At 43.9% G+C, this 24,367-nt stretch overlaps 1 protein-coding gene across 1 annotated transcript in view; it reads right to left on the bottom strand.

Moving 5' to 3' along the window:
- Positions 1–7,483: 7,483 nt before the first annotated feature.
- The window catches only part of DCLK3 (doublecortin like kinase 3), a 55,467-nt gene continuing 38,583 nt past the window's right edge, over positions 7,484–24,367 (bottom strand). The window contains exon 6 of the transcript XR_012157454.1: positions 7,484–7,537. The gene's annotated coding sequence lies outside the window, so the exon portion shown is untranslated. The remainder of the gene's footprint in view (positions 7,538–24,367) is intronic.

Genomic DNA, 24,367 nt, shown 5'->3' with positions numbered 1-24,367 from the left:
TATGATCAGTTTACACCAGTGCAATTTCACCAAAGAGCAAAATTATGGAGCCAAAACAGGAGTTTAGAATAGAAATGGAAACAGACACTTACCTGCTGTCGTACAAATACAGTCAAGCAACAAAAAATGCTTCATCTATCTTAGGTAGCTTTATAGGCCCTACTACCATAGTATCCGACCTCCTCACTGTTTGTGAGGTAGGAAGTACTGCCATCCCCATTTTATAGATGGGGATCTGAGGGACATAGAAACTAAAGGCTTGATCCTATGTTGATTGAAGGCAATGGCAAAGCTCCCTTTTACTTAATGGTGCAAGGGATGAGGGCCTAAGTGACTTGTCTATACAGAAAGTTTGAGGCGGAGAAGGAAAATGAACACAGGTCTCCTGAAAGTGCCAAGCTAGCACCCTAGCCATGGACTATCCCGGACAGTTCCTGAGTGTCTTCAACTACTATGGACTTCAATGAGCAAAACAGTTAGCAGTAGGTGACCAGCCCCTCTCACAATTTCAGACCTATTGGCAGCAATGGGTGTCTGGTTGTCAAATCATCAAGTTCTGAGTTTGGACTCAACCAGTTGTGTTCTCAGACCAGTGATTTTTAACCTATGGCTTTGGAGTTGTATGTGACTCTTCAGAGGATCAATGTGAGACTTGCCTTGGTTTCATACATCATTCCACATTCCACTTGAGGAGAAAGTGAAAAATAGGTAGGAAAAGGAGAGGGAATAAATCTGTCATCTGCTCTGAGAGGAATGGGGTTCCTGGTAGATAGTTAAACAGGACTCATTCTAAGCAAAAATCCTGCCCTGCTGCTTTTACTAAACATTTGTAGGTATCACCACAGATGTTAAGGGCACTTTCTATACAGTAGATATGTGAAGAAATAGCCCCATCTTGAAGAGTTTACCATCTAAATTGAGAACAAAGACAGGATTGGGGAAATAACATCTGGCAAGAGGACGGGTACTGATTCCCAGGAGCCAGGAATACATTCTCCTTTCAGCATAGTGCTAGTCTCCAGTATGTGATACACTTAAGCCCAACTCCTGCAGTTCTTACGTTGCTCTGGGAAAGCGTCCATAGACTTCAGAAAACTGTATGATTTAATCCCTAAGGATGAGCCAGTGCCTGAAGGATTGAAAAACTGCCAATCCCTAATGGGCAGTTTTAAAAAAAATACCCTATTTTACTTATAGTAGTAATAGCATTTTCACCACCGCCACCACTTGCTCTCTCCCCTTCCTTGTGCCATTTTGCTCAAAACATTTGCTTAAGAACAGGATCTTAGTTTGCGTAGAGGTCATCAGCTCCTGTAGCTTGTTGCCCACTTGACAGCATAATCCTCTGCCTGTGATAATCACTTCCACAGCAACCCAGTGTGATGCTTGTCACCACAATGAAGGGGCCAACTGATTGTTCAGAGACAAAGATCCTGTTTTCATGCAAGTGTCCTTAGTAGCAAAGAATTAAAAAAGACAAATACAGAAAATATTAGGCCTATAAGCAAAATTGTTTACAAATAGAATTAGGCTGTGTCTACACTATGGGGATTATACCAGCGTAGCTATGCTGGCATAGCCATGGATGCATAACCCCATAGTTTAGACACACCCTACACCAATGAAAGGGGTTTTTCCATCTGTGTAGTAACACCATGTCCCCAAACTACAGTAGCTATATCGATGGAAGCATTCTTTCGTTGCCATAGCTCCATCTACATTGAGGGATAGGTCAACATAGTTATGTTGGTATGAGGTGTTTTTTCACATCCCTGACTGATGTAGCTACATTGACCTAACCTTTAAATGTACACCAGGGCTTAGTTTCACCACTTCAGAGAGGCCAGCAGCATTCTGACTCAGGTTTCTGTCCTGTCTAAGACAGAGTGTTATTGCTAAATTCTTCAGTTGCAAGTCAACCCTTCATGCAATCACAGAAACTAGAAAAGACTGTATAGATCACATTGTCCATTCCCTGGCAATATAGGATTATTCTCTACTTTACACATTTTAGTCCATTGTCCAGTCTACTTTCAAACCTTAGAATCCTAAAGACAAATATATTTATCCTGAGATTTCTTGGATGAGGGGCAGGTGTTGTCATGATGTATAGAATCACAGCCCATCTTAAATTGGAGGTATTTTTATTAACTATAAACACAAACTAACAGGCTTCCACATAACCAGAGTTCAGGTTTGTCTCCCTTCTTTACTAGGAACTACAGCCTGACTGGAACCCTATACAGCACACACAGACATCTAATAAATGAGTAATTTACTCCAAGTAAACATAACAATTACAGGAGCCAGTCTGGAGAGTGCTGAGTTGAAGGACTCTTCTCCTTGACTCTTTCCCTTTCTGTCCACCCAGATTTTTCCACCTCCTTTAACTCTCCCTCCAAGCCACAAAAGCTCCCCTTTCCTGTTCCTTACCCACCTCTCCTCAGCCACTGGAGCAGTGGTGACAAGGAGGCATTGAGAGTCCCAGAGCTAATGGACAGGACTTCCACACAGATGACCTTGTGCCTTTGGGACATCCCTGACGTTTGGGGGGCCTTACCCATGGGCTTCTTCTATAGGAGGTCCCATCTTGCTCAACTGACAGACAAATCTGAAGAAAGCACTGCAAGAGGAATCTCAGTTGTCCTTCCCTAGTCCCCTCCTGTAACATATCTCATGGGAGGAAACAATCTGAATCAACAACAACAAATACTTGGAGCCTGGTTCCAAAGCCCATTGGAGTCAAAGGAAAGACTCCCATTAACTTCAAATATTTACTAATTAATTGTTTTTGTGAGTGCACTGAATTTCTTCCCACAACAAATGTCCATGGAGGAAGAGAATGAAAGAACACAGAAGTAGGGGACTGAGAGGTAAAGATAAAATAGACTGACAAAGAAACACCCAGCAAAAGACAGAAGAAAAATATACACTGATACAAAGCAGAAGGAAATAAATGTGGGGGCAAGAAACAGAACATGGAAAGAGATGCAAGAACAAAAAAGAAGGCCATTCTATATAATTGAACCACTGTACTGTAAACACTTAAGTATGTATTTAACATTTCTCATGCTAGCAGCTTCTTTGTACACTTTGCGTGAGTAAAGTGATGCACATTGATTTTGTGTCTGCACAATCAGGGCCACAATCGGTTTATGTTTTTTATAATATTGTACATTCTGGCATTATTGAAGGTTGATTTTATGGACAAGCAATAACTTTTGACCAGCTCTAAAAAAAAGTCTAACTCCTCTCAGAGATACATATACAAGTGATTCTGGTAAATTGAGTGACATGGTAGAGTTAGGTGAGCTGTCTAAACAATATCACCCATGCTCCTTACACACACTAGCCCAGCACTCATTATTACTTCAGAGTAATCAGTCCCTTATTCAGAAGAAAGTGTTTCTGTACAACATAGGACCAGTTTCAGAAATTCTGCAAAAAGGGGCAATTCCTTTGAGTTCAGTGATGCTATGCCCGTTTACATAGTTCAAAAATTCAGCCCCTTAAATTCAGCAACAGGTTTGGACCAGGCATCCTAAAATTCTTGGGATAGATTCTCTTCTGCTGTGCACTTTGTGACATCATTTATACCTGAGTGAAGGTGGATTTTAAACATTTCCAGAACAGAATTCTCCACTCGCACCAGTTGTAGCGTTTTATACCCACTTTGCACAGGCAACAGACGATGTAAGGCAGGGAGAATCAGGCCCCTAGTTTCATATGAACTTCTTAATACTGGCTGTAATCCATACAAAACAAGAGAAGGTTGCTGCCATGAAAAATGGGGATTAGCAACACAAGTTCTTTGTGAGAAAGAAAGCCAATAATCTATTTAAATTGGTGCAATTATCCAGTCAGGTCAAGACAACAGAAAATTTCTTATCTAGGAGAATAGTGGTGGGTACTCCAAGCTACACATTTTAAGGGGCCATCTAGACAAAGAAATATTATTTTGGGGGTGATTATACCCCTCTTGCCATAATTATATTCATAATTTAGATCAGGTACATCCAATCAGTGCCTAGATATTGACCTAATGCATTCAGCATCAGAGAGACATGACTGTGTTCTAACTGAGGCAGCAGGACAGCGTAAGTCCACGGCTTAGAAATCAATTGTAGAAGCTTGGGACAATTAGTCAGCAAAGTACCCAACAGATAATTGCAGAAGCTACATGCAGGATGTGGGGCACAATTATTTCATTAGTCATTAAAATGAAAATAAAAATAGCAGAAGTCCTAGTATTAACCTGCAAGGAGAATTGATCAGCATTCAAGCACTGATTGCTATGCCATGCAGCTGAAGAAGTGGGCTTTTTACCCCCGAAAGCTTATGCCCAGATAAATTTGTTAGGTGCCACCGGACTCTTCGTTGTGATTGCTATAGTGGCTAAAAAGAATAAAGAGTGATTTAAAGGCTAATTCTGTAGGATAGTGTATGTGCAGGGGTTGTTTTGTTTTGGAGTTTTGGGGCAGGGGTTAAAGTGTAATGGGTTAGTTCAGTGCTTCTCAACCTCTTCTCAACCTGTGACCACCCTTATTTAGTAACATGGAAAGGGCAGGGTGGTCACAACCCCAACACCCCTTTATGACCCTGGATTGAGAACTCATGAGCTCTTTAGGTTGCATTGTACCACTGCCCTTCACAGGGTAGAGTCAGAACTGTTCAGCTGTGTGTCATAGACCTGTCAGTGGTAGGAGCTAACGAAGAGTCTCTTCTTGCTGAAGTGGTAGAGGCCAGTGCTTTCAGAGCAGGGGGCGGTGAGTTCTGTTCCTTCTGCTACAGTGAAGTTCTGATTATGCTGCACATCATAGCCAAGGACAGCTGTGACACTCCTAGGGAGCCACCGATTTGTTACAACAGGAAATAGTGTAATGTTCATAGATGCTTTTTTCTATGCTGTAGTACAGTTGTTCTGAAAGCTACAGTAGGTGTGATCCAGAAGTCGAAATGATCCTAGTTACTTACCATGCTTTCCTCCCTGCTTGATTTGCTTGGCATACTGTGCTTCTCACTCCACAGCTCTTTATATGCCCTGAATTGTAGCATTTTTTCCATGCTCAAACAAAGCAGTGCTGTAGCCCAGCAATGGGAAAGTCCAGTTTGAAGTAAAAGCACAGAGGCTGGGATCCTCAACGGCCCTTAGCGCCCATTGATTTCTGGGCCAAAGAGACCCCCTTCCCACACACACACACGTGATTGTCTATGTAGCAGGTAGCAAGCTAAAATAAGCAAAAACATCTAACATTGTAACATGTATTTAGTTATTTTGAATGCTTAACTTTTATGTTGCAATTCATTTGTTGCAGGCGTTGTCGTGAGCCAAACAAGTTTCCATTCACTTACGGCTTTCTGCAGATCCATCCAATGACAAAGCAGCTCTTCTATGTAACTCCTCTACAGGTGCAATTGAGACTTTACATTCCTGCCTCTGAAGGAAAGCAGCATCCATCACCTGGGAACATTTGCGCATTGTCTGATGTCAAATTATCCACCTTGGTTTCCTCAAATATTTAGCATCTCAAACTATGGCCACAATTCTCAGAAGCTTACGCAGCCAGCATGGGAAACTTGGGTGACTACAAATAGGCACTTATGGAGTGTTTTACAGGTTCCCTTCTGTGCCCAATTTCAGAGGATATGAATCTGTTAGCAAATGATACATTTAGATCTTCTGGGTGAAAATATTTTTAAAAGGGAGGGGAGGGTGTAAATGCCCAGATGGGAGTAGATGAAAGAGGGGTGTTGTTCAGGGTATAGCTACTCAGCTGGGATTCTTGTAAGCCCCACCAGGGCTCTCATGGACTCATTTTAGACATGTTCAAGCACGACTAACTCAGCATGCACCAGCTAATAATCTGAACTCCCAAGCACTCATTGGCTGAGGCAAATGCGGTACGCTGTTGGTCCTAGTGCTCAGGATTAAAAGACTGCCAAACACACAGCACAGATTAGAGAGGCAGAGCATACTAGAATCTAGTCTTTGTTTGTGGGTTTGGCCTTGGCAGAAGGAGGCTGGCAGAAAGAGAAGTGAAGAGAGGCAGGCATGGGGATCTATCTAATTGAAGGCTGCTGCCCAGCTATACATGCTGTTGTCAGTAGCTAGCAGTGAGGTGCTCTGCTCTGTTTCGACGATGATAACAGTCGACTGCGTGCGTGTTCCCTCTGTGTGCTGCCTCAGCTCTGCGCAGATAGCTGACACAGCAGACCCCAAGAGACCCCCCAAAGACCACAGACTCTAGTAAGGTACAAAGGCACCCGACCAAGTTTATTGTCAAACGAAGCACAGTAATAGTTCCCTATAGACTCTACAGGACATACTACGAATGTGTGCCCCCTGGCAATGGGCTCAGCTCAGTCAGTAGCGGGACACTCCACTGCCCCCTAGGCTGGACAAAGGTATGCGCTCCGGGACCTATTTTTACACAGTTGCAGGACAGATCACTCATCCCTACTGAAGTATTGAGGTACAGCCCCTTGACTCATTAGGGTACTGTCTCCCCCTTTGATCATGTTGGTTCAAACAAACACATCTGTCCATCGTGCTGTCCTTTTGACCCTGTCTTTGGGATGCACCTGGCTGTTCCTTGTTATCTCTGTGAAGTGTCCTCGTATCGGGATGTCCAGGTGCCATCTTGCCACCCGTTCCTCTTATTACTACTTATGTCATTAGCGCGTGCTTTCTAGGAGCCCTTTTCTTGCCAAGTTCTGCAGTTAGGGCCTGCCTCTGGCTCACAGCCCAGCTTTACTTAGCAATGCCTGGAAGTACTTTGGTTCAGGCTTTAGGCCTCAGACCAGGCCTCTGATACGAGGGTTTATGCTTCAGGGCCTCTTACTACATGTGGTTCCAGATACAATTCCTTTCTACATTCAGAGACAGGTGAGGGAGAGGGGGGAGACCAGGCTGGCACAGCCATGGAGGAGGCAGTAGTAGCAACACTATCTGGATAATCAAGTGTTTGAGCACTGCAGAATCTTCTTCAACCTCATGGAGACATGTCATCTGGCGGTACTCCTGAAGCCATCATCAGAGGTGACCTGGACAGGCAGACACAGAGGAGACCGATTGGAGGTGGGTTTTAGCCTTCATTTGAGAAGCCAGGCTTGCTACCACTCAAAACAGGAAAACAGTAACATGTTCTACTGAAACTGCCGGGTTACGCAAAATACAATTGCCTGATTTGGCACTGGGCTGGGACAGCAGGTTTAATGCACCCTTAACTCTTCCAAAATCACTAGAAAAGTTCACTTGGTCACCCCCCAGAAGCCAGCAACAGTGCTGGCATGAAGTACTGAGTCAGTTCTTACTCAGAGGAAAGTGTGCCACCTACTGATTCACAGTAGGGAACAGAAATGGGGACCATAGTTAAATCCATACATATTTTAGCAGCAGAATCTCTATCAACTCAAATTATTTGTTTTATACAAACATGACTTACAAGAACCTGAGCTGCTTACCTCTGATGTGGACCCACTATCCTTAGTGTCTGAAGGCTCCTGCTGGCAAATTGCTAACAACTGTGCTGTTTACCTTTGTAAGCAAGACAGATCTTTTAGTTTTCCTCTGAACTAGACAACATTCTAGCAAGCTAAAAGCAAAACAAGACCAAAAAAATGCTAAAGCCTTTTCAATGCAAAAAGAGTGGTACTATTTTATATGAATCATTTATGTGGCTTGGGTTCTGTTATAGGTTCCAGGTGTGCTCCTGCACCCCAGGAGAAGGAATTTAAAGAATATGCACTTGATCTGGTCACATTTAAACCAATGGGAATTTTGCTCTTGATTTCTATGGGAGCAGAATCAGAGACGAAATCTACAACTAAGTTCAAGCACTAGCTGTTGTTGTTGAATCTCTAAAGACCAGATACATTGGTGACATAGGTATGTACAACTCCATTGACATCAGTTTTGATTGGAATGGAACTGTGCTCAATTTCACCAATGGAAGAACGCTACTCTGATCTAACAAGAGGAAAAAATAAACTCCCCTTTGCAGTCTATCTGGAGTAAGTAGAAGAAAAGAAAATACCCCTAGTAGAAGAGGACAGAGAGAAGATATATTTGACATTTCTTCCCCCATGAAAATCCAGAAACAAGCCATTACTTTTATTTTATTTTTTTTAACTCCTTCACTCTGTTAGTGTTTTTAAAGCAATGATATCACCATCCAAGGGTCGGTATGGGTCAAGTATGGACACTGCCATGATAGTCCTATATACCAATCATGCTCTAAACCTGAGGTCAGCAATAGTTCTATGTAAAACTGCTCTATTTCCTGTGGAAGCACTTTAAATAGAGAAATTTTGTATAACTGCTTCATCTGGATTAGTTTCAAAGCAAAGGGACTTTTATGCATTCTGAATAAAAATAACTGTTTGTGGCAGACTCCATCTAAAAATTAATGTTGTTCCAGTAAAAACAAAAACTTTAAACAAAACAGAGGAAGTACATACTGTGATCGTCAAGATTTTACTATCATTTCTGTGCCAAGATCACCATCTGGTGGTCATTACTTGAAAATGATGTTTTCCCAGTGCATTAGAAAGTCAAGGGATGAAAATATTTTAAGGAGAGGACAAGTCAGAAACTCGGGCTCTGTGAGAATTGGGTTGGCGTTAAGACTTTATTGGATTGGCTTCATTTAGAGCAATTATTATTAAGTTAGAAGTGAATGAAAGCCATTGTTGTGTGACAACAGTTCAGTGCCCATATGAAAGGAGCTGGTAATCTCTATACTTCACTGGTTTTTGTTTTGATCTACTAAATGCTCAGTAAAATGTTACTGCAGTGGCTGCTTGAAGCAGCATCACCCATGAAAAGGAGTAACAATCATCCTCCCTTCTCCTTGACAATTGTTCTCAGATAAGGAAATTATTGGTGTTCCAGAATCTTTAGGTTTTCCAGAGTAACATTGTCATTCATCAGATTTCAGCACTTACCATCTTAAAGATTAACCAATTTATTTAAGCATAAGCTTTCGTGAGCTACAGCTGACTTCATTGGATGCATACTGTGGAAAGTGTATATAAAAAGATCTTCCGCACTTTCCACAGTATGCATCCGATGAAGTGAGCTGTAGCTCACGAAAGCTTATGCTCAAATAAATTGGTTAGTCTCTAAGGTGCCACAAGTCCTCCTTTTCTTTTTGCGAATACAGACTAACACAGCTGTTACTCTGAAACCCATCTTAAAGATAACACAGGAGAAGTGGCTTGTTTGTTTAATCTCATATGATAGAGTTATGCTCCTTCATAAGTCATCAAGTTTCAGGAATTCTTATTGGTTTCTGCGCAGTGAAGCAGCTTTCTGTGGTGTAACTCCCGAGGTGCACACACTGCCAAGCCACTTAGTGCGCAGAAACTGCGCAGTTGCAGCGCTGTAAAAAAACCACCCCGACGAGAGGCGTACGGCTTTCTGCGCCGGGGCTTCAGCGCCACGGTGCCAGTGTAGACACCCTGGTCGATTACAGTGCTGTGATTGGCCTCCAGAAGGTGTCCCACAATGCCTGTTCTCACCTCTCTGGTCATCAGTTTGAACTCTATTGCTCTGCCCTCAGGTAACCAACCATGAACCCCACCCCTTAGATTCCTTGGGAATTTTGAAAGTCCCCTTCCTGTTTGCTCGGTGACGCATGCAGTGGTCTCAGCGCATCTTTCCAGGTGGCCATGCCTGTTCCACGCACCAGGCGATCCCCCTCTTGGAGCAATGTCAAGCTGCTGGACCTCATCAGCATTTGGGGAGAGGAGGCTGTCCAGTCCCAGCTGCGCCTCAGCCATAGAACTGATGATACCTATGGACTGATTTCACGGTGCATGACAGAAAGGGGCTGTGACCAGGACACACTGCAGTGCAGGGTTAAAGTGAAGGGGCTGCAGAATGCCTACCACAAGGCAGGAGAGGCAAACTGCCACTCCGGTGCTGCACACACGAGCTGCCGGTTCTACAAAGAGCTGGATGCGATACTCAGTGGCGACCCCACCTCCACTGTGGAGGCCACTGTGGATACTTCGGTGGCTCACATGCCAGTCGAGAATGGACTGAGCCAGGAGGAGGAAATCTTGGACAAGGATGTGGAGGGAGAGGGGGACCCAGAGGCAGAGGACAACTTGGAGACCAGAGATGCATGCAGCCAGGAGCTCCTCTCTACCCCGGAGGAGCCTAGCTAGTCACAGCTGTCAGAACTTGGCAAAGCGCAAACAGGAGAGGAGGCCCCTGGTAAGTGGCTTTGATTTTGGGAATCACTGAAGCGAGTTGTTGGGGGCAGGAGGGTTGCAGAAAGCAGGCAGAGGATGATGCACGTACCACCATATGCCTACTTTGAGTGGCAGAACAGAGTGTTGATTGACTCCCTCACTTCACGGGAATCTGCCTCAGAGATCTCCACAAAACTCTCATGGAGATACTGAGCAATCTGCTGCCACAGGTTCTTTGGCAGAGCTGCTTTGTTTCTTGCCCCATTAAGGGTAACTTTCCCACGCCACTCTGCCGTCACTGGGATGGGCGGAGGGGAAGACCAATGCTGCACACAGACGAGCCGCATAAGGGCCAGGGCAGAAGCTGCAGTCTTGGAGAAGACCCTTCCTCGAGTCCCTGCTCACCCTCAGCAGCAAGATATCTTCCATAACGAACACAGCCTGTGGAAAATGTGGAGACAGGAATGATTATAAGACCCCACCCTACAGTGCTGGTTCTCCCCAAAAGCAACGTCCCCAGCGTAGAGTTCGGTCCTGGAACTCTGATTTCCCCTGCCCCTGCAGTTACTCACCATTTTGGGGGTCTTGTGGCTCATGTGTGTTTGCCTGGGGTCAGCCAGTTAATGACAGGTATGTGAATAGTGACTGTGTTTTAAATCAGTGGTCTGTGTGTAGCAAACAATACTGCTTCTGTAAAATGTTGCGTTTTGGCTTCACAGAGATGACCTTGGGAGCCCAGCCTCCCTCTTTGTTATCGCCGGCTGAATGGCTGCGTAGAATTAGAAAGTGTCTAAGAAGAACTAAGGAGGACTCTCTCAGTGAGATTATGATGCACTCCGTAGCCGAAAAACAAGAATCGAGGGAGAGGCGTGACAGAGAGAAGAGGGACCGAAAGGAGAACGCGGCACGCCAGAATGAAGCCACGGAGCGGCTCTTAAAGGTTATGGCGCGCCAAGCGGACATGCTCCAGGTGCTACTAGCACTGCAAACCGAGCACCCATCCCTCTGCGGTCTGGCCCTACTGAAGTACAGTACCCACTGCATTGTACTCCAAAGGACAAGGTTGCATATGATACACAATTCTTTAGCCGTCCCGGGACCCCACCTTCTCCTGGGACCCTCCCTTCCCCCATCCCCCACAGTGCTGATGTGTTTTTTTGTTTTCTCTCTCCTCCGGTTGTTGTTTTTTAATAAAAGAATTGTGTTGGTTTGCAAGAAATCTTTATTCCATTAATTGAAAGCAAACAGAGCCCTGCAAAGCAACAGGCAATTTTCTTACACCTTCATAGTGCATCCTCTTTGCCAGTCACAATCACCTCCTAGCATTACAAGCACTGCGCTCCTGAGCATAGCAACAAATATTAGTGGCTTTCAGATTGCTGCCTCAAGGCATCCCTGATCCTTATGGCCCCATACTGCACCCCACTAATAGCCCTGGTCTCTGGCTGTTCAAATTCAGCCTCCAGGCACTGCACCTCAGCGGTCCAGCCCTGAGTGAAGCTTTCACCCTTCCCTTCATAAATATGGAGTGTACAGCACGTGGCTATAAGCATAGGAATATTGTCATCGGCCAGGTCCAGTCTCCCATAGAGGCAGTGCCAGCAGGCCTTTAAATGGTCAAAAGCACACTCAAAAGTCATTCTGCACTTGCTCAGCCTGTTCATAGAATATCAGGGTTGGAAAGGACCTCAGGAGGTCATGTAGTCCAGCCTGCTGCTCAAAGCAGGACCAGATCCTTGAATGGCTCCCTTCAAGGATTGAACTCACAACCCTCAGTTTAGCAGGCCAATGCACAAACCACTGAGCTATCCTTCCCCCACATTGCTGAACCACTCCTTCCTGCTGTCAAGGTTCCCTGTGTATGGCTTCATAAGCCAAGGCATTAAGGGGTAGGCAAGGTCTCCCAGGATGATAATGGGCATTTCAACTTCCCCTATGGTGATCTTCTGGTCCGTGAAGAAAGTCCCTGCTTGCAGCTTCCTGAACAGGCCAGTGTTCCGAAAGATTCATGCGTCATGCACCTTTCAGGACCAGCCTGCGTTAATGTCCATGAAATGCCCACGGTGATCCACAAGCTCCTGGAGAAATACCCCTTCTGATTAATGTACTCGGTGGCTAGGTGGTCTGGTGCCAGAATCGGAATACGCGTGCGATCTGTTGCCCCTTCGCAGTTAGGGAAGCCCATTTGTGCAAAGCCATTCACAATGTCACGCACGTTGCCCAGAGTTAGTCTTTCGGAGGAGGATGCAATTAACAGTCCTGCACGCTTCCATCAACATGCATCCAGTGGTTGACTTTCCCACTCCGAACTGGTTAGCGACTGATCGGTAGCAGTCTGAAGTAGCTAACTCCCACAGTGCAATCGCCACGTGCTTCTCCAGCGACAGGACAGCTCTTATTCTCGTGTCCTTGCACCACAGGGCTGGGGTGAGCTCATCACACAGTCCCATGAATGTGGCTTTCCTCATCCAAAAATTCTGCAGCCACTGCTCACCATCCCAGATGTGCATGATGATGTGATCCCACCACTCAGTGCTTGTTTCCCGAGCCCACAAGCAGCGTTCCACTGTGGTCAGCACCTCCGTGAATGACAAGCTATCTCGGGTCGTAGCTACTACACATGGCAAGATCAATGTCGAACTCCTCTTGCCTTTGTAGTTTAAGGAATAACTCCACTGCCCCTTATGACGTGTTAGTCAGAGCGAGCAGCATACTGGTCAACAGTGTGGGATCCATTCCTGCAGACCAAAGAGGCAGAATGCACAGTACATAAACTGTTGAAAGATGACGCCAAATGCAGATGGAAGCACAGGGATTGTTGGGATGAGAAACAGTGCATCACGGGGCATTGGGACAGGACCCATGATGTCCCGCGACCCCCTCTGCCTTCCCACAACTCTTAGTGGCGGAAGAGATGCTCTGTGGGATAGCTACCCAGAGTGCACTGCTCCAAATACCTCTACAAGTGCTGCAAGTATGAACACGCTATTGTGCAGGCAGCTGACAGTGTAAACACACAACAGAGGTTTCCCTTCAGCGCTCTCCGAGTGGCGATGTAACTGCTGGCGATGTAACTCTGCCAGTGTAGCCATACCCTGAGTCACAGCTATATTGCAGCACTGCCTACAGGACCTATGTTGGGCTAGGTATTGTATAAACCCATTAAAGTCAATGGTCCCCTGCCCCCAAAGAGCTCACATCTAAAATCCCAATCCTGCAACCAGATCTACACCCACAGAACCCTCTGGAATCCCACTGAAGACCTCCTGTGGATCTAATTGCAGGATCGGGCCTAACAGACAAAAACAAAGGGGAGGGGAGAAAGAAGGGTTAAAACATTCCAAGCCAGTCACCAGCGTGATGACTGATAGATGCACATCTTATTTACCACATTCTTAAAGAAATCTTAAATACAATTTTTTACTCCAAACTTTCTTTTTAAGTTTACATATTTACCCTTATCCCCACTCAATGTTTTATTTAACCCTGGCCTTATACAGTGTTAAAGTTTTAAAACACTGTATATTTAACTCTTTTTCCTCCTTCTTTCAGTGACAATCAATCTTTACCTGCTTTAAAGTATTTTTCATTTATTTTAACCTTGGGAACCATAGTTCGGCTGCAATGTTACTTCCCTTTTTCACTCTTTTCCCCCAGAGGCCAGCTCTTCCCATTCTCCACCTGATCAGTGTTAGTGTTAACACGCACCCTTCACTTTGCAACAGGGATCATTCCATTGATGGCATCAACATCCTGCACCTACCTGCTTCTCCCAGCATAGCAGGGAGGAAGAACTCCCTGGAGCTCCTGTTGCACCTATCTGGGAAATTGAGGGAAGGTGTGCCAGTCTCTGCTCCCTCCTGGTTTCTAGGGAGTGCAGCAGGTGAAAGAAGCTTGGAATACTCAGTTGCTACCCTGCCTTTGAGCTTCTCTTTTACTCCTCTCAAGGGGAAGGAGCATTTAAAGTTCATTGTGGGAGGAGGAAGTTATCATCATTCATTGTGGACATTACCGTAGTGGTTAGAGATACTAACTGAGACTGGGCCTCTGCAGTGCTAGCATTGTACATACACGCTGTCCCTGCCACAACGTTCATCATCTCAATGGACCAGCCAGACTAAGGGTGGGAAGGAAAACAGAAGCACAGAGAATTGACTTAACTAGGGTCACACAGCAGGTCTGTAGCAGAGCCAGGAATAGAACTGCAGTCTCTTTCTTCTACAGTGCTATCTTAGCTACTAGACCACACTACTCCTCTGAGGCCCTATGCTTCCTGCTCACTGTGACCAGGGACTCGTGCCTTCCTCTTCATTTGCAATTATTTGTGTGCTGCACTCAGGCTTCAGCCAGTGTTTCACAGTCATCCGTCTCCCTTGGATACAATAAATAAAGAACTTGGTCCTGTAGGGTCTATCTGTGTGTTCTTAAGCTATCTGCTGCAGAAATACATTAAATAATTCAAAGTGAGCTAAGGGAGACATCCTTATGGGAAATCATTTATCTAAGTATATGACTGTTTAATGGAAATCTTAACAGGGAAAAATGTCTATAAAAAAAAGAATATGTCTCTAACAGAAAACTCCCACTGGCTCTGCCTGGTAGACTGATAAGCAAAGAAAACGAAAACTGTGCCGTGTTTAATATAAAACACAACTTTGGGATATTTCCTAGAAATTGAATGAGTCTGAAGGGGAATCCCAATCGCTGTATGAAAGGCTGCTCCACTGAGTGGTGTGATCACGGTCGGAGAGGAAGACCTGGAAAAAAAATTCAAACAGAAGTCCTGTGGGGAGCCAGAAATCTCCCAGGAACCTGGTCCACCCTGTCCTTTAAACCCTTTTCCATCTCGGAAGCCAGAAAACTCACTCCTCCGCAGGCTCAGGGCCTCTTTTAGCTGGTAAGTTACCCTCAATGGAGCAAATCCAGAAACATAATCATTAAAGAGAAAAATCCAGAAACAACCATTAAAGAGAAAAAAGCCCACACAGAGATAATTTGGGAGCAAATTACCTACATTTAATTTCCTCAGAGATCCAAGAAACAATCACAGATCACTGGGACCAGCACATGCAGACTGACAATACAATATAACCCTAGGTGAGCAGCATAGGGTCGTATGATGCTTTGGTATGTAATGCTGGATTCACAGATTGGTAGAAACATAACATCAGAGGTCAAATAGCCCCTTTAATTCTCCTTCTCTCTTCCTCATCTCCATTCTCATTTTCTTCCCTTAGGGCTTGTATCCTCTGTAAATGGAATAACTGGCAGGATGTGCAATCATAAGCATAATATATTATGTGGATGTGTGATAAACACATGTATCACATACCAGTGCAGTTTATCACATGCCTATCCAGTTTATCACCTGGCTATCACCTTTATGTAAATACATTGCAATCTTTTAGCTAAGAGGAACATAATGTTAAGGTTCCAGAGAGAGGATCTTTTTCATTTATAACATTAACACTTGCTGAAAGAGCCTTAAATTGAAGAAATGATGTTTACTGGTGGTATGGGCTGACCCTTTGAATTATATGGATCTTTGACAGATCAGACATCAAGTTTCAGCCACAGTTATCAAGCGGGACTGAATCTGGGCATTTTCGCCTCAAAAGCCTCCACCATTTGAGCTAAAGGATAATGCCTTCACATATGAATTAAATTGCAGGCTGCATAGTTGCTGGGACCAGCCACTAGAGGAACATACACCTATACAGTGTATATTATATTCACATTCATGTCAGTATCTCGTTGCAATCTCATGTTTTCATTTCCAAAAACACTTCAAAAGCCCAATTTTACACAATGCAATTAAAAAGATAAACACATTCCATTTCAATGGTTACATCACTATTATTCCAACAGATGTTTTTTCCAGCTGTCAACCACAATAGAGCCTGTCTTACAAATTTTACCAGGTAGATGCAAAATGAGGGAGACCCTAAAGCAGGGGTAGGCAACCTATGGCACACATGCCAAAGGCAGCACGCGAGCTGATTTTCAGTGGAACTCACACTGCCTGGGTCCTGGCCACCAGTCCGGGGGGCTCTGCATTTTAATTTAATTTTAAATGAAGTTTCTTAAACATTTTAAAAACCTTATTTACTTTACATACAACAATCGTTTAGTTCTATATTATAGACTTATAGAAAGAGACCTTCTAAAAACATTAAAATGTAGTACTGGCAAGCGAAACCTTACATTAGAGTGAATAAATGAAGACTCGGCACACCACTTCTGAAAGGTTGCCGACCCCTGCCCTAAAACTATCTATCTCATTTTAAAGTTCTTCTGAGAAGTTGATTGGTTTGTTTAGAAATCCTGTGTGCGTCATTTATATGAGTATAAGAAATTAGTCATCTCTAAAGTGATATGTGTTTTAAAAACATGATACTATTACTTGTCTTTTTGTTGACATAAATTATATTAATATCACAATATATAAGCAGTAATTTTCTTTTATGCTACCATGGCTTTCCTAATAGCAGTCCTTCCTAAACATATTCTTTCATTATGTCATGTTTTCAAGATGCACTTGGCAATGTGAAACTTGTCAGATTGAATGTACAGCCCTATCTATTTTTAATGGCATGTTTACAGGTTCTAGCATGAAAAAACAGTTTACCTGTAGCAACAGAATGGATATCATATGCTGCTCACTTTCAGTATGAATTTTCAAATCATAAACATGCCTTGCAATTTTCAGTACTTATGTCTCTGGAGAAGAAATTAGTAGTCTTCAGTTTGTAAGATGTCATTTACTATGTTTGTATACCTGCAAGCAATCGGAGTCCAATCTGACTGGCATCTAGGTGCTATCATAGTATTAACACTGAATAAATAATAATGTTCATTTTTTTAAAAGACCTGACAACCAATTTCCCTGACTTTTTCCTGCACTATTAGACTAGGAGCTAGGGACCAGGCTTCAACTCCCAGCTCTAGCACAGACTTGCTTTGGAATTTGGGCAAGTCACTTAATCTCTCTATGCCTCATTTTCCCAGTCTCTAGCATTAGAATTATCACACTTATTCACCTAAGAAAAGCACTCCTCAGATAACATTGCCATAAAAGCGCTAATACCAGAGAGCATTATTCCCCAATACAGATGCCTCAAGCCGCTTTTTAGAATGCCCCATGCTGCTTCACAGTGTGACGTAGGATAGGAGCGGCACAAAGAAAAGATCCATTCAGGTCAGACAATAAGCTTCAACCTGGAAATTACATCCACCTTAACTCTGGTGATGTAACAGGAAACATATTTGGGCACAAATGTCAATCCTGTTGCGCGGCTGATTCCATAATGCCCTGGAAAACTCCCATAATCCCCTGGTGCTTGCTTACCCATCTGAGGAAGTAACCAGGACACCTGATTGCAGTGTAGCTGTAGCCATGTCAGGCTCAGGATATTAGAGACAAGGTGGATGAGGTAATCCATGGTCCAATAAAAGATTGTCATTTGTAATACTGTAGTGTACAGAGTTCAGCCGACCATGGATCTCCACATCTCCCCAGATGGCCACCAGTGCCTGCATATTGTTAAGAGCTGTGGCAAAGCACAACACTACATACTCTGAGTGCTATCTACTGGCCCTTTAGCTATTAACTAATGATTTACATCTATAGAGAGCTCTCAGCCTCAAGCCAGCTGATAGTACACTTGTATGATGGCATTCTTCTGTGATACATAAACGTAAGCATCTATTTTTTTCTTATAATGTAGGCCCAAATGACCAGTACAGAATCTCTGGGCCTTCACTTTCAGACAGTGCACCCTCTCGCCATCCCTTTCCCTTGGTAACAGCTCTCTCTAGCTCTCCTTGCTACAGGCAAGTGTAAAAGTATAATTAGCCAGGCCAAAAAAGAATGTGAAGACCAACTAGTAAAAGACACAAAAACTAACAGCAAACAAAAAAAAAAAATTAAATCATCAGAAGCCAGACAACCAGTGCGGCCACTAGATGATCAAGGTGCTAAAGGAGCATTCAAGGCAGAGAAGATCATTGCTACTCCTGGGGGAATTCTGCACCGAAAATTAAAAATTCTGCACACTATTGTAAAATTCTGCAAAATTCTGCATATTTTATTAGTCAAAATAACACAATATAATCATGCCAGTGTCAATTATATTGGTAATTTATTGTCAACAAGTATGACTGTAACAATACAGAGAATAAAAAAGATTCAGGAAATGTTTTTTGACAAATAGGTTCCTTACTAGGCATATTAATATAGAACTTTGAGTAATAATTTATTTAAACTACAATACAGAAATGTATTTCCTCCACTCCTCAGAAGCAGTGCAAACGCTTGGGGGAGTCAGGGTAACGGAGAAGCTGAGGGAGAGGGAAGCAATTACTAGGAAGAAGCATGGGAGTGAACCTGGAGGGTTAGTGGGGAAAGTATGAAACAGATTTTTTTGGGGGGAAGGGATTGTTAGGGAGTTGGGGAGCCTCACCCATGCAGACCCTGGCTGATCCCTAGCCTCTTTCATTCAGTCAGTCACATCTGCCCCGTCCCCATGTGTGCCTGAACATCCATTCTCCATTCAACCAAGCACATCTGTACATGTTGCCATGTGGCCTTGCACCTCCACTCTCCCCTGTCCCTCATGTGCCCCTGTATCCTCACTCAGCCAGGCATAGCAGCCCCTGTCTCCATGTATCTGTGCACCCTCCTCCCCCATCCCTATGTATCCCTACACCCCCATTCTCCCCATGTGGCCCTGCACCCCTATTCCCATTCAGCCCCTGGCTCAATACTATCACCCCACTAGCTCCTGTGCCCCCATCCCAATCTGTTCCCCCCACTAGCCCTTCTGAACCCCAGCCTGTGTGACCCCCCCCAGCAGCCCTGTGTGCCCCACTCTGTTTATCCCCTGCCCCTCCCATAGCCTGTACCTCCTCACCTGTCCCTGCAGACATGGGGCTGTGAGAAAAATAACCTCTCCCTCTCCGCTGTTGGCTGCTCCAGGCCATGATGCCACTGCCCTCTCTTCTGACACAACCTGGTGGGCGAAAAGTGTAATTACACTTCCCTTTGCCTCCCCATCAGAAGCAATTATGCTGGAGGGAGAGGCCGAGCGAATCTGTGAGGACCATTAATGCTGTGCTTGTGCACGTGCAGAATTCCCACAGGAATACACTGTGGAGAAGCTAAATGAATTCTCTGCATCAGTCTTCACTGCTGAAGATGTAAAGGAGATTCCCACACCTGAGCCGTTCTTTTTATGTGACAAATCTGAGGAACTGTCCCAGACTGAGTGTCAAGGTTCCTTCCCCTCTCTGAACTCTAGGTAGGGTACAGATGTAGGGACCTGCATGAAAGACCTCCAAAGCTTATTCTGACCAGCTTAGGTTAAAAACTTCCTCAAGGTACAAACTTTGCCTTGTCCTTGAACCCTATGCTGCCACCACCAAGCATGTTAAACAAAAGAACAGGGAAAGAGCCCACTTGGAGACGTCTTCCCCCAAATATCCCCCCAAGCCCTACACCCCCTTTCCTGGGGAAGGCTTGATAAAAATCCTCACCAATTTGCATAGGTGAACACAGACCCAAACCCTTGGATCTTAAGAACAATGAAAAAGAAATCAGGTTTTTAAAAGAAGCATTTAAATTAAAGAAAAAGTAAAAGAATTGCCTCTGTAAAATCAGGGTGGTAAATACCTTACAGGGTAATCAGATTCAAAACACAGAGAATCCCTCTAGGCAAAACCTTAAGTTACAAAAAACACAAAAACAGGAATATACATTCCATTCAGCACAGCTTACTTACCAGCCATTTAAACAAAAGAAAATCTAATGCATTTCTAGCTAGATAGCTTACTAACTTTTTACAGGAGTTCTGAAGAGCATTCCTGATCTGGTCCCGGCAAAAGCATCACACAGAGAGACAGACCCTTTGTTTCTCCCCCCGGCGCCCCCACCCCTGCCCTCCAGCTTTTAAAGTATCTTGTATCCTCATTCGTCATTTTGGTCAGGTGCCAGTGAGGTTATCTTAGCTTCTTAATCTTTTACAGGTGAAGGGGTTTTGCCTCTGGCCAGGAGGGATTTTATAGTTCTGTATACAGAAAGGTGGTTACCCTTCCCTTTATATTTATGACACTGAGGTTTTGGAACAAACTGATAAATTAAGCAGTAATAAGTCTCCAGGACCAGATGGCATTCACCCAATAATACTGAAGGAACTCCAATATGAAACTGCAGAACTACTTAACTGTGGCATGTAACCTATTGCTTACATCGTCCTCTGTACCAGATGACTGCAGGATAGCGAATATAACACCAATTTTTTAAAAAAGCTCCAGAGAAGATCCTGGCAATTACAGGCCCTTAACTCTAACATCAGTACCAGGCAAATTGGTTGAAACTATAGTAAAGAACAGAACTATCAGACATATAGACGAACACGATATGTTGGAGAAGAGTCAACATGACTTTTGTAAAGGGAAATCCTCACAGACCTATTATAATTCTTTGAGGGTGTCATCAAGCATGTGGACAAGGGTGATCCAGTTGGTATAATGTATTTGGACTTTCAGAAAGTCTTTGACAAGGTCCAACACCAAAGGCTCTTAAACAAAGTAAGCAGTCATGGAAGAGGAGGGAAGGTCCTCTCATTGATCAGTATATGGTTAAAACATAGGAAACAAAGTGTAGGAATAAATGGTCTGTTTTCACCATGGAAAGCAGTAAATAGCAGGGTCCCCCCAAGGATATGAACCAGGACCAGTGCTGTTCAATATATTCATAAATGACATGGAAAAGGGGATAAATACGAGGTGACCCAGTTTGTAGCTGATAATAAAGTATTAAGATAGTTAAGACTAGAGCAGACTGTGAAGAGTTACAAAGGAATTTCATAACACTGGGTGACCAGGCAACAAAATGGCAATTGAAATTCAATGTTGATAAATGCAAAGTAATGCATATTGGGAAGCATAATCCAAACTATACATACAAAATGATGGGTTCTAAATTAGCTCTTACTACTCAAGAAAGAGATCTTGGCGGCATCGTGAATAGTTCTCTGAAAACATTTGCTCAGTGTGCAGCGGCAGTCAAAAAAGCTAACAGACTGTTCTGAACCATTAAGAAAGGGACAGATAATAAGACAGAAAATATTGTAATGCCACTATATAAATCATGTGTGTGCCCACACCTTGAATATTACATGCAGTTCTGGTCACCCCATCTCTATAAAGATAAACTAGAACTGGAAAAGGCACAGAGAAGGGCAACAAAAATGAATAGGGGCATGGAACAGCTTCCATAAGAGAGATTAAAAGACTAGGACTGTTCATCTTAGAGAAGAGATGACTAAGGGGAGATATGATAGAGGACTATAAAATCATGAATGGTGAGGAGAAAGGGAGTAAGTGTTATTTAGCCCTTCACATAACACAAGAATCTGGGTCACCCATTCAAATTAATAGGCAGCAGGTTTAAAACAAACATAAGGAAGTACTTGAGTGATCCATCCTATCGTCCAGTCCCAGCTTCTGGCGGTCAGAGATTGCGGAACACCCAGAACATGAGGTTGCATCGAAGGTTCCTCTAAGGTGCGTGCCTGTGCGGCCATGCAGAAGGCCACCAAGAACTGTGCACTTAATGAGCAGAGCCACGCAGGTGTTCACACTGCACTCAGGGGTGTGGCCACAGGTGGGCCTGGAAGATGAGGTGAGGTGAGGAATAGGGAGGAGGTGGGTGCAGTGGGGTGAGGTGGGGATGTTGATGGGGGAGCTTGGAGCATGCAGGGCTGCGGCAACTCCCCCAGCCCCAGGGCTGTAGCAGGGTGAGATGCCTCTCCCTCCCAACCCTGGAGCTGCTGTGGGGAGAGACACCTCTTCTCCAACCCCAGCCCCAGAGCTGCTGTGGAAGGGAGGGATGCTTTTCCCCCTGGCCCCAGCCCCAGAGCTGCTGCAGTGGGAAGAGATGCTCTCCCCCAGCCCAGGTGCTGCTACAGGGAGAGAGGGCTGAGGGGAGTTCTCTATCCTCACCGCAGCCCTAGGGCAGCCTGCACCCCAAACCCTTCATCCCTGGCCCCACCCCAGAGCCCGCACCCCCAGCCGGGGCCCTCACCCCCTGCAGACCAACCCTGACACCACTCCCACACTCCAAATTCCTCAGCCCCACCCCCACCACACATCACCTTCATATTGGTTCACATAACAAAATTAATTTTGCACATGGATGGGAAAAATTAGAGGGAACATTGGTTACATCCCTGACCATTTTGGTTTAAACCACTGATGGGCCTATCCTCCAGAAAGTTATTTAATCCTTTTTTGAATCCAATTATACTTTTGGTTTTCATAACATCCCATGGCAATGAGTTCCATGGGTTGACTGTACATTGTGTGAAGCACTTCCTTTTGTTTGTTTCAAAACTTTGCCACCTCACCGCGTACCCCTCTTTCCAGACATTTTTGAATATGTTGAACACCACTGGTTGCAGTACAGATCCTTGGCATGCAAACTCCTCAGCTGACCTAAAAGATGCCATCCTAAATGTTTAAGGAGCGTCATTGCATAAAACTAGGGTCAGCTATATAGCGGTGTGACCATTAAAAAAATAATTAGAAATCTCAGATTCATTCTCCTGCCTTCAGTGGTTTTGTGTGTAGAGCTTTGTTCACCATTTCCTGCATCCCTTCTAAAGTTCAGCATGGTATCTGGACGCAAGGTTCAGCACATTTTTGTTTAACAACCTTCCCACCCCTTTTCCATAAACTTGTGTTTTTTTGTCTTTTTAAGGGGTTGTTATTACATTTTAGTATCCTTGAGTATTGCCTGAGAGAGTTATGAAGCCATTTAAAATTAAATTCCAATGAAATCCTTACTTGGTTGAATCATTATTCAGACTTATTTACATGGTGGAGAGGTTTCAGCTTTATTTCTTTTTTTAGGACTCCCTCCAACCCCCAATTCTGTTGTCCGGGAGTGATGACCCAGATGGGAGAACATTAGGGTTGCTATGGTACATACTCAAAACCACTTTTCCACAGACACATGTAGAAATAACTGGGGAACAAACACTGGAAAGTTACACACAAGGAAACACATTTTTTATTTTACTCATTAAAGATTCGTTCGCCTCCTTTACAGCATTGATTTACTTCAAGAAAATAAAGACATCTTGGAAAAAGTAAAGAGTTTCTTTGCATTTTCATCCCCTGTGCTTGCCTGTCTTCATGTTCTCCTTTTCTTTTGTTTAGCTGTTACTTCACAAGGGCCACCATTTTAAAAATAGGTGTAAGGTGCACACCAACAGAGTTACTGCATATTTGGTGAGTTTCTATATGTGCAACATGCATGCATGTGTTTTTGCAGGCTACCACTGGTTCTGTGTTTGAAAGTTGGCCCACAATGTATCCTACACTTATGAGTATGTAGACATTAGCATATCCTATTTGGTTCTGCTTCCAATATTGGCCAATATCAGATGATAGGGAAGACAATAAACAAAAACAACGAACCTGGCCAGTTCAGTGCCGTACATAAAGTGGGTGCAAGGGTGGATTTTATCTAAGCCCAGCAGGTGATAAACTTATGCTCTGTAGTTAAAGTTGTCAACATCTCAACCCCTATATCTACAAACGTTTACGGTCACAAAATTATACCTTCCTTTTAACAATTCAGTAACAGAATTTGCTTGGTAATGGGCTGCTGTAATGAATTCCACAGACTGCTGATCCACTCTGTAATTACAAGTCTCTCTAGAAAAACTGTCTTCATTACTGAAACCTTTGAGATTAAATATTTTTCAGAAAGTTTTGTGCTGAAATCTTTCCAGAGACAGGCCTTCTGAAGGGACACCAACAATCGTATTCTAAGAGGCATCATTGCCTCACAGCAATAATAAAAGGACCATCTTTCATTTAAGACATGACACTCCTCCAGCAATCAAACCTAGCATCCAATAAACCTTATTCAGTACAGCTATCCACAAAGGACTTAGGAAATAGTTTGTAATAGATCCTAAACGTTTCTCCCAATCAATATAGTCCGGTTGAATTTTTCCATTGGGCAGATATTCCCACTACTTTACTGCAGAAGCCCTTTTTTTTCTAAATTAAGCTGCACTGATCTAATTTAGTACTTAGAGATAACCTTAATGCTCCAGAAATTAGTTCTTTACTTACATCCCTATTTATCACAATC

The sequence above is a fragment of the Lepidochelys kempii genome, chromosome 2 (genome assembly GCF_965140265.1).
Source record: "Lepidochelys kempii isolate rLepKem1 chromosome 2, rLepKem1.hap2, whole genome shotgun sequence".
NCBI classification, from domain to species: domain Eukaryota; kingdom Metazoa; phylum Chordata; order Testudines; family Cheloniidae; genus Lepidochelys; species Lepidochelys kempii.
Note: the sequence above shows the minus strand (reverse complement) of the source record. Positions and strands in the feature narration are given on the sequence as shown.